This window comes from Arachis hypogaea, chromosome 6 (genome assembly GCF_003086295.3).
Source record: "Arachis hypogaea cultivar Tifrunner chromosome 6, arahy.Tifrunner.gnm2.J5K5, whole genome shotgun sequence".
NCBI lineage: Eukaryota > Viridiplantae > Streptophyta > Magnoliopsida > Fabales > Fabaceae > Arachis > Arachis hypogaea.
The window spans coordinates 35,083,945-35,096,213 of record NC_092041.1 but is presented as its reverse complement, the minus strand read 5'-3'; the positions used below and the strand labels follow the sequence as shown (position 1 = coordinate 35,096,213).

Genomic DNA, 12,269 nt, shown 5'->3' with positions numbered 1-12,269 from the left:
TGACCCACTTGTCCCTCCAAATTTCTAATGGAGGACCTTGTTTCAGTCATGAAACTTTGAGTGGTTTTGATTAGATCAGAGACCATGGTTGCTAAGTCAGAGTGGTTCTGCTTAGAATTCTCTGTCTGTTGCTGAGAAGATGATGGAAAAGGCTTGCCATTGCTAAACCTGTTTCTTCCACCATTATTATTGTTGAAACCTTGTTGAGGTCTCTGTTGATCCTTCCATGAGAGATTTGGATGATTTCTCCATGAAGGATTATAGGTGTTTCCATAGGGTTCTCCCATATAATTCACCTCTTCCATTGAAGGGTTCTCAGGATCATAAGCTTCCTCTTCAGATGAAGCTTCCTTAGTACTGCCTGGTGCATTTTGCATTCCAGACAGACTTTGAGAAATCAAATTGACTTGCTGAGTCAATATCTTGTTCTGAGCCAATATGGCATTCAGAGTATCAATCTCAAGAACTTCTTTCTTCTGATTAGTCCCATTGTTCACAGGATTCCTTTCAGAAGTGTACATGAATTGGTTATTTGCAACCATTTCAATTAGTTCTTGAGCTTCTGTAGGCGTCTTCTTCAGATGAAGAGATCCTCCAGCAGAGCTATCCAAAGACATCTTGGACAGTTCAGACAGACCATCATAGAAAATACCTATGATGCTCCATTCAGAAAGCATATCAGAGGGACACTTTCTGATTAATTGTTTGTATCTTTCCCAAGCTTCATAGAGGGATTCTCCTTCCTTCTGTCTGAAGGTTTGGACTTCCACTCTAAGCTTACTCAATTTTTGAGGTGGAAAGAACTTTGCCAAGAAGGCATTGACTAGCTTTTCCCAAGAGTTTAGGCTTTCTTTAGGTTGTGCATCCAACCATATCCTAGCTCTGTCTCTTACAGCAAAAGGGAATAGCATAAGTCTGTAGACCTCAGGGTCAACCCCATTGGTCTTGATAGTGTCACAGATTTGCAAGAATTCAGCTAAAAACTGATGAGGATCTTCCAATGGAAGTCCATGAAACTTGCAATTCTGTTGCATTAGAGAGACTAATTGAGGCTTAAGCTCAAAGTTGTTTGCTCCAATGACAGGGATAGAGATGCTTCTCCCATAGAAGTCAGGAGTAGGTGCAGTAAAGTCACCCAGCACCTTCCTTGCATTGTTGGCATTGTTGTTGTTTTCGGCTGCCATGGGTTCTTCTTCTTTGAATATTTCTGTTAGGTCCTCTACAGAGAGTTGTGCCTTAGCTTCTCTTAGCTTTCGCTTCAAGGTCCTTTCAGGTTCAGGGTCAGCCTCAACAAGAATGCTTTTGTCTTTGCTCCTGCTCATATGAAAGAGAAAAGAACAAGAAAATATGGAATCCTCTATGTCACAGTATAGAGATTCCTTGAAGTGTCAGAGGAAAAGAAAAATAGAAGGAAGAGGTAGAAAATTCGAATTTATCAAGAAAGATGGAGTTCGAATTGTGCATTGAGGAGTAGTGTTAGTCCATAAATAGAAGGATGTGAGAAGAAGGGAAGAAATTTTCGAAAATTAAGTAAAAGATTTTAAAAACATTTTGAAAAATACTAATTGATTTTCGAAAATTAAGAGTGGAAAAGAAATCAAGTGTTTTTTGAAAAAGATTTTGAAATTAGAAATCAAAAAGATTTGATTGAAAACTATTTTGAAAAAGATGTGGCTAAGAAGATATGATTGGTTTTAAAAAGATGTGATTGAGAAGATATGATTTGAAAAACATTTTAAAAAGATTTGATTTTAAAGATTAATAACTTGGCTAACAAGAAAAGATATGATTCAAACATTAAACCTTTCTCAACAGAAAAGGCAACATACTTGAAATGTTGAATCAAATCATTAATTGATAGCAAGTATTTTTGAAAATGGAAAGAAATTGATTTTGAAAAAGATTTGATTGAAAAGATTTGATTTGAAAAAGATTTGATTTTGGAAAGATTTTGAAAACTAAAAAAAATTTGATTTGAAAACAAAATCTTCCCTCTTGTGCCATCCTGGCGTTAAACGCCCAGAATGGTGCACATTCTGGCGTTTAACGCCCAAACTACTAGCTGGCGTTTAAACGCCATTTTGCCTTCCTTATTGGGCGTTTTGAACGCCCAGCTTTTTCTGTGTAATTCCTCTGCTGTATGTTCTGAATCTTCAATTCTCTGTATTATTGACTTGAAAAGGCACAAATTAAAAGATTTTTTTTTGGATTTTTAATGATGAGGAATAATTAAAATGCAACTAAAATCAAATAACAATGCATGCAAGACACCAAACTTAGCAGTTTGTATACTACTGACACTAACAAAATGAGAATGCATATGAGACACATAAACACTCAAGTTAAGAGAATTTAAAGATCAGAGCAATGAAACCATCAAGAACAACTTGAAGATTAATGAAGACACATGTATGAATGCAAAAAGAACAGAAACATGCAATTGACACCAAGCTTAACATGAGACTCTAGACTCAAACAAGAAATATATTTTTGGATTTTTTCGAAAATTAAGTGGAAAAAGAAAATAAAGGTATCAAAATTCTTAATGAGAATTCCAGGAATCATGCAATGTTAGTCTAAAACTTCAGTCTAAAGAAATTAGACATGGCTGAACAAGCTTCAGCAGGACATTGCATTCAAGAGCTAAATTGATGAAAATCAATCAGCTTTGGTGATGATAAGAACATCACCTTGAAACACTAGAATTCATTCTTAAGAACTCTGAAGAAAAATACCTAATCTAAGCAACAAGATGAACCGTCAGTTGTCCATACTCAAACAATCCCCGGCAGCGGCGCCAAAAACTTGATGCACGAAATTGTGATCATCAATGGCGCCATCAACATGGTACGCACAATTGTAATCTCAACTATTTATCACAACTTCGCACAACTAACCAGCAAGTGTACCGGGTCGTCCAAGTAATAAACCTTACGCGAGTAAGGGTCGATCCCACAGAGATTGTTGGTATGAAGCAAGCTATGGTCACCTTGTAAATCTTAGTCAGGCAGACTCAATGGTTATGGATGATGTATGAATAAAACATAAAGATAAAGATAGAGATACTTATGTAATTCGTTGGTGGGAATTTCAGATAAGCGTATGAAGATGCTTTGTCCCTTCCGTCTCTCTGCTTTCCTACTGTCTTCATCCAATCCTTCTTACTCCTTTCCATGGCAAGCTGTATGTAGGGTTTCACCGTTGTCAGTGGCTACCTCCCATCCTCTCAGTGAAAATGTTCAACGCACCCTGTCACGGCACGGCTAATCATCTGTCGGTTCTCGATCATGTCGGAATAGAATCCAGTGATTCTTTTGCGTCTGTCACTAACGCCCCACAATCGCGAGTTTGAAGCTCATCACAGTCATTCAATCATTGAATCCTACTCAGAATATCATAGACAAGGTTTAGACCTTCCGGATTCTCTTGAATGCAATCATCAATTCTAGCTTATACCACGAAGATTCCGGTTAAAGAATCCAAGAGATATCCACCCAATCTAAGGTAGAACGGAGGTGATTGACAGTCACACGTTCATGAGTGAGAATGATGATGAGTGTCACGGATCATCACATTCATCAAGTTGAAGAACAAGTGATATCTTAGAACAAGAATAAGCCGAATTGAATAGAAGAACAATAGTAATTGCATTAATACTCGAGGTACAACAGAGCTTCACACCTTAATCTATGGTGTGTAGAAACTCCACCGTTGAAAATACATAAGAACAAGGTCTAGGCATGGCCGTGAGGCCAGCCTCCCAATGATCTAAGATAGCATAAGAATGAAGATAGCTACCCCGATTCTCCCCAAAAAATACAATAGCAAAAGGTCTTATTTATAAAGAACTAGTAGCCTAAGGTTTACAGAAATGAGTAAATGACAGAAAAATTCACTTCCGGGCCCACTTGGTGTGTGCTTGGGCTGAGCATTGAAGCATTTTCGTGTAGAGACTTCTCTTGGAGTTAAACGCCAGCTTTTATGCCAGTTTGGGCGTTTAACTCCCATTCTTGTGCCAGTTCCGGCGTTTAACGCCGGGCATTCTTGAGCTGATTTGGAATGCCAGTTTGGGCCATCAAATCTTGGGCAAAGTATGGACTATTATACATTGCTGAAAAGCCCAGGATGTCTACTTTCCAACGCCGTTGAGAGCGCGCCAATTGGGCTTCTGTAGCTCCAGAAAATCCACTTCGAGTGTAGGGAGGTCAGAATCCAACAGCATTTGCAGTCCTTTTTAGTCTCTGAATCAGATTTTTGCTCAAGTCCCTCAATTTCAGCCAGAAAATACCTGAAATCACAGAAAAACACACAAACTCATAGTAAAGTCCAGAAAAGTGAATTTTAACTAAAAACTAATAAAAATATACTAAAAACTAACTAGAACATACTAAAAACATACTAAAAACAATGCCAAAAAGCGTACAAATTATCCACTCATCAGTTTCCTCTCTGGGGCTGAAGCCAATGATCACCATTATCACTTATGTATTTTCAACGGTGGCGTTTCTACACACCATAGATTAAGGTGTGGAGCTCTGCTGTACCTCGAGTATTAATGCAATTACTATTGTTCTTCTATTCAATTCAGCTTATTCTTGTTCTAAGATATCACTTGTTCCTCAACTTGATGAATGTGATGATCCGTGACACTCATCATCATTCTCACCAATGAACGTGTGCCTGACAACCACCTCCGTTCTACCTTAGATTGAGTGGATATCTATTGGATTCCTTAATCAGAATCTTCGTGGTATAAGCTAGAATTGATGGTGGCATTCAAGAGAATCCAGAAGGTCTAAACCTTGTCTGTGGTATTCTGAGTAGGATTCAAGGATTGAATGACTGTGATGAGCTTCAAACTCCTGAAGGCTGGGTGTTAGTGACAGACGCAAAAGAATCACTAGATTCTATTCCAACCTGATTGAGAACCGACAGATGATTAGCCGTGCTGTGACAGAGCTCGTTGAACATTTTCACTGAGAGGACGGGACTGTAGCCATTGACAATGGTGATGCCCAACATACAGCTTGCCATGGAAAGGAGTAAGAAGGATTGGATGAAGACAGTAGGAAAGCAGAGAGATGAAAGGGACAGAGCATCTCTATATGCTTATCTGAAATTCTCACCAATGAATTACATAAGTATCTCTATCTTTATTTTATGCTTTATTCATAAATCATCCATAACCATTTGAATCTGCCTGACTGAGATTTACAAGATGACCATAGCTTGCTTCATACCAACAATCTCTGTGGGATCGACCCTTACTCGCGTAAGGTTTATTACTTGGACGACCCAGTGCACTTGCTAGTTAGTTGTGCGAAGTTGTGATAAAGAGTTGAGATTGCAATTGAGCGTACCATGTTGATGGCACCATTGATGATCACAATTTCGTGCACCAAGTTTTTGGCGCCGTTGCCGGGGATTGTTTGAGTTTGGACAACTGACGGTTCATCTTGTTGCTTAGATTAGGTATTTTTCTTCAGAATTCTTAAGAATGAATTCTAGAGTTTCAAGGTGATGTTCTTATCATCACCAAAGCTTATTGATTTTCATCAATTTAGCTCTTGAATGTAATTTCCTGCTGAAGCTTGGCTAGCCATGTCTAATTTCTTTAGACTAAAGCTTTAGACTAACATTGCATGATTCCTGGAATTCTCATTAAGAATTTTGATATCTTTATTTTCTTTTCCACTCAATTTTCAAAAAATCCAAAAAAATTACAAAATCATAAAAAATCAAAAATATTTTATGTTTCTTGTTGAGTCTAGTGTCTCATTTTAAGTTTGGTGTCAATTGCATGCATTCTTTGAATTCAATCATGTGTCTTCATTGATTTTCAAGTTGTTCTTGATGATTTACTTGCTCTGATCTTTAAATTCTCTTGTTTTGTGTGTTTTGTTGTTTCTCATATGCATTCTCAATTTGTTAGTGTCAATAGTATACAAACTTCTAAGTTTGGTGTTCTACATGCATTGTTTATTTGATTTTAGTTGCATTTTGATTATTCCTCATCATTAAAAATAAAAAAAATTTTAATTTGTGTCTTTTCAAGTCAATAATACAAAGAATTGAAGATTCAGAACATACAGCAGAGGAATTACACAGAAAAAGCTGGGTGTTCAAAACGCCCAGTGAGGAAGGAAAATTGGCGTTTAAATGCCAGCCAGGGTACCTGGGTGGGCGTTTAACGCCCAAAAGGGTAGCATTTTGGGCGTTAAACGCCAGAATGGATACCATTCTGGGCGTTTAACGCTAGGATGGCACAAGAGGGAAGATTTTGTTTTTAATTCAAATTTTTTCAAGTTTTCAAAATTTTTCAAAATCAAATCTTTTTCAAATCATATCTTTTCAAAATTAATTTCTCTTCATTTTCAAAAAAATACTTGCTAACAATTAATGATTTGATTCAAACATTTCAAGTATGTTGCCTTTTCTGTTGAGAAAGGTTTAATATTTGAATCATATCTTTTCTTGTTAGCCAAGTCATTAATTTTAAAAATCAAATCTTTTTAAATTATTTTTCAATCATATCTCTTTAAAACCATAACTTTTCAATCATATCTTTTTAATCACATCTTTTTCAAAATAGTTTTCAATCATATCTCTTTGATTTCCAATTTCAAAATCTTTTTCAAAATCACTTTATTTCTTTCTCAATCTTTGTTTTCGAAAATCAGCAATCAATTTTTCAAAATTTCTTCAAAATCTTTTTATTTATTTTCGAAAATTCTTCCCCTTTTCTCCCATCCCTCTATTCAAGGACTAACACTCCTCCATTATCAATAATTCGAATTCTATCTTTCTAGATAAGTTTGAATTCTTCTTCTACCCTTTCCTTCTATTTTTCTTTTCTTCTGACACCTCAAGGAATCTCTATACTGTGACATAGAGGATTCTATACTTTCTTGTTCTCTTCTCTTTCATATGAGCAGGAGCAAAGACAAAGGCATTCTTGTTGAAGCTGACCCTGAACCTGAGAGGACCTTGAAGCGAAAGCTAAGAGAAGCTAAAACACAATTCTCTGTAGAGGACCTAACAGAAATCTTCAAAGAAGAAGACATGGCAGCCGAAAACAACAACAATGCAAACAATGCAAGGAAGGTGCTGGGTGACTTTATTGCACCTGCTCCCGACTTCTATGGGAGAAGCATCTCTATCCCTGCCATTGGAGCAAACAAATTTGAGCTTAAGCCTTAATTAGTTTCTCTAATGCAACAGAATTGCAAGTTCCATGGACTTCCATTGGAAGATCCTCATCAGTTTTTAGCTGAATTCTTACAAATCTGTGACACTGTCAAGACCAATGGGGTTGACCCTGAGGTCTACAGACTTATGCTATTCCCTTTTGCTGTAAGAGACAGAGCTAGGATATGGTTGGACTCACAACCTAAAGAAAGCCTGAACTCTTGGGAAAATCTAGTCAATGCCTTCTTGGCAAAGTTCTTTCCACCTCAAAAATTGAGTAAGCTTAGAGTGGAAGTCCAAACCTTCAGACAGAAGGAAGGTGAATCCCTCTATGAAGCTTGGGAAAGATACAAACAATTGATCAGAAAGTGTCCCTCTGACATGCTTTCTGAATGGAGCATCATAGGTATCTTCTATGATGATCTGTCTGAACTGTCCAAGATGTCATTGGACAGCTCTACTGGAGGATCTCTTCATCTGAAGAAGACGCCTGCAGAAGCTCAAGAACTAATTGAAATGGTTGCAAATAACCAATTCATGTACACTTCTGAAAGGAATCCTGTGAACAATGGGACGAATCAAAAGAAAGGAGTTTTTGAGATTGATACTCTGAATGCCATATTGGCTCAGAACAAAATATTGACTCAGTAAGTCAATATGATTTCTCAAAGTCTGTCTGGAATTCAAGCTGCACCAGGCAGTACTAAGGACGCTTCATCTGAAGAAGAAGCTTATGATCTGAGAACCCATCAATGGAAGAGGTGAATTACATGGGAGAACCCTATGGAAACACCTATAATCCTTCATGGAGAAATCATCCAAATCTCTCATGGAAGGATCAACAGAGACCTCAACAAGGTTTCAACAACAATAATGGTGGAAGAAACAGGTCTGGCAATGGCAAGCCTTTTCCATCATCTTCTCAGTAACAGACAGAGAATTCTAAGCAGAGCCACTCTGACTTAGCAACCATGGTCTCTGATCTAATCAAAACCACTCAAAGTTTCATGACTGAAACAAGGTCCTCCATTAGAAACTTGGAGGCACAAGTGGGTCAGCTGAGTAAGAAAGTTACTGAACTCCCTCCTAGCACTCTCCCAAGAAATACAGAAGAGAATCCAAAAGGAGAGTGTAAGGCCATCAACATGGCCAAATTTGGAAAGGAGGAAGAGGCAGTGATCGCCACTGAGGAAGACCTCAATGGACGTCCACTGGCCTCCAATGAGTTCCCCAATGAGGAATCATGGGAATCTGAGGCTCACACTGAGACCATAGAGATTCCATTGGATTTACTTCTGCCATTCATGAGCTCTGATGAGTATTCTTCCTCTGAAGAGGACGAAGATGTCATTGAAGAGCAAGTTGCTAAGTACCTTAGAGCAATCATGAAGCTAAATGACAAGTTATTTGGTAATGAGACTTGGGAAGATGAACCCCCTTTGCTCACCAAAGAATTGGATGACTTGACGAGACAGAGATTACCTCAAAAGGGACAGGACCCTGGAAAGTTCTCAATACCTTGTACAGTAGGCACCATGACCTTCAAAAAGGCTCTGTGTGACCTAGGGTCAAGCATAAATCTCATGCCTCTCTCTGTAATGGAGAAGCTAGGGATCTTTGAGGTACAAGCTGGAAGAATCTCACTAGAGATGGCAGACAATTCAAGAAAACAAGCTTATGGACTTGTAGAGGATGTTTTGGTAAAGATTGAAGACCATTACATCCCTGCTGATTTCATAGTCCTAGAGACTGGGAAGTGCATGGATGAATCCATCATCCTTGGCAGACCCTTCCTAGCCACAGCAAAGGCTGTGATTGATGTTGACAGAGGAGAATTGATCATTCAAGTGAATGAAGAATCCCTTGTGTTTAAGGCTCAAGGATATCCCTCTGTAACCATGGAGAGGAAGCATGAAGAGCTTCTCTCAAAACAGAGTCAAACGGAGCCCCCACAGTCAAACTCTAAGTTTGGTGTTGGGAGGCCACAACCAAATTCTAAGTTTGGTGTTGAACCCCCACATTCAAACTCAAAGTTTGGTGTTGGGAGGTTCCAACATTTCTCTGAACATCTGTAAGGCTCCATGAGAGCCTACTGTCAAGCTACTGACATTAAAGAAGCGCTCGTTGGGAGGCAACCCAATGTTATATTTATCTATTTTCCTTTTGTTATTTTATGTTTTCTGTAGGTTGATGTTCATGTGAAGTCACAAAAACAATTGAAAAAGCAAAAACAGAATGAAAAACAGAAAGAAAAATAGCACACCCTGGAGGAAAACTTGCTGGTGTTTAAATGCTAGTAAGGGCAGCAAGTGGGCATTTAACGCCCAGTCTGGCACCATTCTGGGCGTTTAACGCCAGAAAGGGGCACCAGACTGGCGTTAAACGCCAAGAAGGGGCAAGAAGCTGGCGTTAAACGCCAGAAATGGGCACCAGCCCGGCGTTTAACGCCAGAATTGGCAAAAGGAGCATTTTTGCTCGCCACTTGGTGCAGGGATGAATTTTCCTTGACACCTCAGGATCTGTGGACCCCACAGGATCCCCACCAACCCCACCACTCTCTCTCTTCTTCACCCATTCACCAATCACCTCAACACCTCTTCCCCAAAAATCCCTCACCTATCAAATCCCACTATTCTCTTCACCACTCACATTCATCCTTCATAAAACCCCATCTACCTCACCATTCAAATTCAAACCACTTTCCCTCCCAAACCTACCCACAAGGGCCGAACCATACACCCCCTCTCTACTCCTATATAAACCCATCTTCACTCCTTCATTTTCACACAACATAAACACTACTTCTCTCCCTTGGCCGAATCACAAAGCCACATCCATCACCTCTATTTCTTCTTCTTCTACTCTCTTCTTCCTTATTTTGCTCGAGGATGAGCAAAACTTCTAAGTTTAGTGTGGTAAAAGCATTGCTTTTTGTTTTTCCATAACCATTTATGGCATCTAAGGCCGGAGAAATCTCTAGAAAGAGGAAAGGGAAGGCAAATGCTTCCACCTCCGAGTCATGGAAGATGGAGAGATTCATCTCAAGGGTGCATCAAAACCACTTCTATCCCCGAGGTCCCTTTTCAAACACAAAAAAGGTCAACTTTAATCAAAGGTTGGACCAAGTCCTCATGGATATCTGTGTGGAAGGAGCTCAATGCAAACAGGAGATTCCACTCATAGACATGAGCATGAGGAAACTCCTCATCATGAAAACCTTGAGATGCCTCAAGGGATGCACTTTCCACCACAAAACTATTGGGAGCAAATCAACACCTCCCTAGAAGAATTGAGTTCCAACATGGGACAACTAAGGGTGGAGCACCAAGAACATTCCATCCTCCTCCATGAAATTAAAGAAGATCAAAGAATCATGAGAGAGGAGCAACAAAGGCAAGGAAGAGACATTGAGGAGCTCAAGCACTCCATAAGATCTTCTAGAGGAAGAACAAGCCGCCATCACTAAGGTGGACCCGTTCTTTAACTTCCTTGTTCTTTATTTTCCTGTTTTTTGAATTTTTATGCTTATGTTTATCTATGTTTGTGTCTTATGATCATTAGTGTCTTAGTGTCTATGCCTTAAAGTTATGAATGTCCTATGAATCCATCACCTTTCTTAAATGAAAAATGTTCTTAATTGAAAAAGAGAAGAATTGCATGAATTGTGAATTTTATAGCAGATTAATTATTTTGATGTGGTGGCAATACTTTGACTTTTGAATGTATGCTTGAACATTGCATATGTCTTTTGAATTTGTTGTTCATGAATGTTGGCTCTTGAAAGAATGATGAAAAAGGAGACATGTTACTGAGGATCTGAAAAATCATAAAAATGATTCTTGAAGCAAGAAAAAGGCAGTGAATACAAAAAAAAAAATTTAAAGTCATGATCCAAGGCAAAAAGAGTGTGCTTAAGAACCCTGGACACCTCTAGTTGGGGACTCTAGCAAAGCTGAGTCACAATCTGAAAAGGTTCACCCAGTTATGTGTCTGTGGCATGTATGTATCCGGTGGTAATACTGGAAGACAGAGTGCTTTGGGCCACGGCCAAGACTCATAAAGTAGTTGTGTTCAAGAATCATCATACTTAACTAGGAAAATCAATAACACTATCTGGATTCTGAGTTCCTATAGAAGCCAATCATTCTGAATTTCAAAGGATAGAGTGAGATGCCAAAACTATTCAGAGGCAAAAAGCTACAAGCCCCGCTCATCTAATTAATATTGATCTTCATAGATGTTTTTGGAATTCATTGCATATTCTCCTCTTTTTATCTTATTTGATTTTTAGTTGCTTGGGGACTAGCAACAATTTAAGTTTGGTGTTGTGATGAGCGGATAATTTATACGCTTTTTGGCATTCTTTTAAGTATGTTTTTAGTATGTTTTAGTTAGTTTTTATTATATTTTTATTAGTTTTTAGTTAAAATTCACTTTTCTAGACTTTACTATGAGTTTGTGTGTTTTTCTGTGATTTCAGGTATTTTCTGGCTGAAATTGAGGGACCTGAGCAAAAATCTAATTCAGAGGCTAAAAAGGACTGCAGATGCTGTTGGATTTTGACCTTCCTACACTCGTAGTGGATTGTCTGGAGCTACAGAAGTCCAATTGGCGCGCTCTCAATTGCGTTGGAAAGTAGACATCCTGGGCTTTCTAGCAATGTATAATAGTTGATACTTTGCCCGAGATTTGATGGCCTGAACCGGCGTTTCAAATCAGCTCAAAACTGTCCAGCGTTAAACGCCGGAACTGGCAGAAGAATGGGAGTTAAACGCCCAAACTGGCACAAAAGCTGACGTTTAACTCCAAGAAAAGTCTCTACACATGAAAGCTTCAATGCTCAGCCCAAGCACACACCAAGTGGGCCCAGAAGTGGATTTTTATGTCATTTACTCAATTTTGTAAACCCTAAGCTACTAGTTATCTACAAATAGGACTTTTTGCTATTGTATTTTCATCTTGGTTCTTCTGGTTCCCTCTCTGGGGCCGAAGCCAATGATCACCATTATCACTTATGTATTTTCAACGGTGGAGTTTCTACACACCATAGATTAAGGTGTGGAGCTCTGCTGTACCTCGAG

General features: G+C 38.7%; 1 non-coding gene across 1 annotated transcript; it reads left to right on the top strand.

Moving 5' to 3' along the window:
* Positions 1 to 671: 671 nt before the first annotated feature.
* LOC112700248 (small nucleolar RNA R71) lies at positions 672 to 779 on the top strand. Its single transcript, XR_003153160.1, has one exon. It is a non-coding gene; the product is annotated as a small nucleolar RNA R71 (small nucleolar RNA).
* Positions 780 to 12,269: the final 11,490 nt, after the last annotated feature.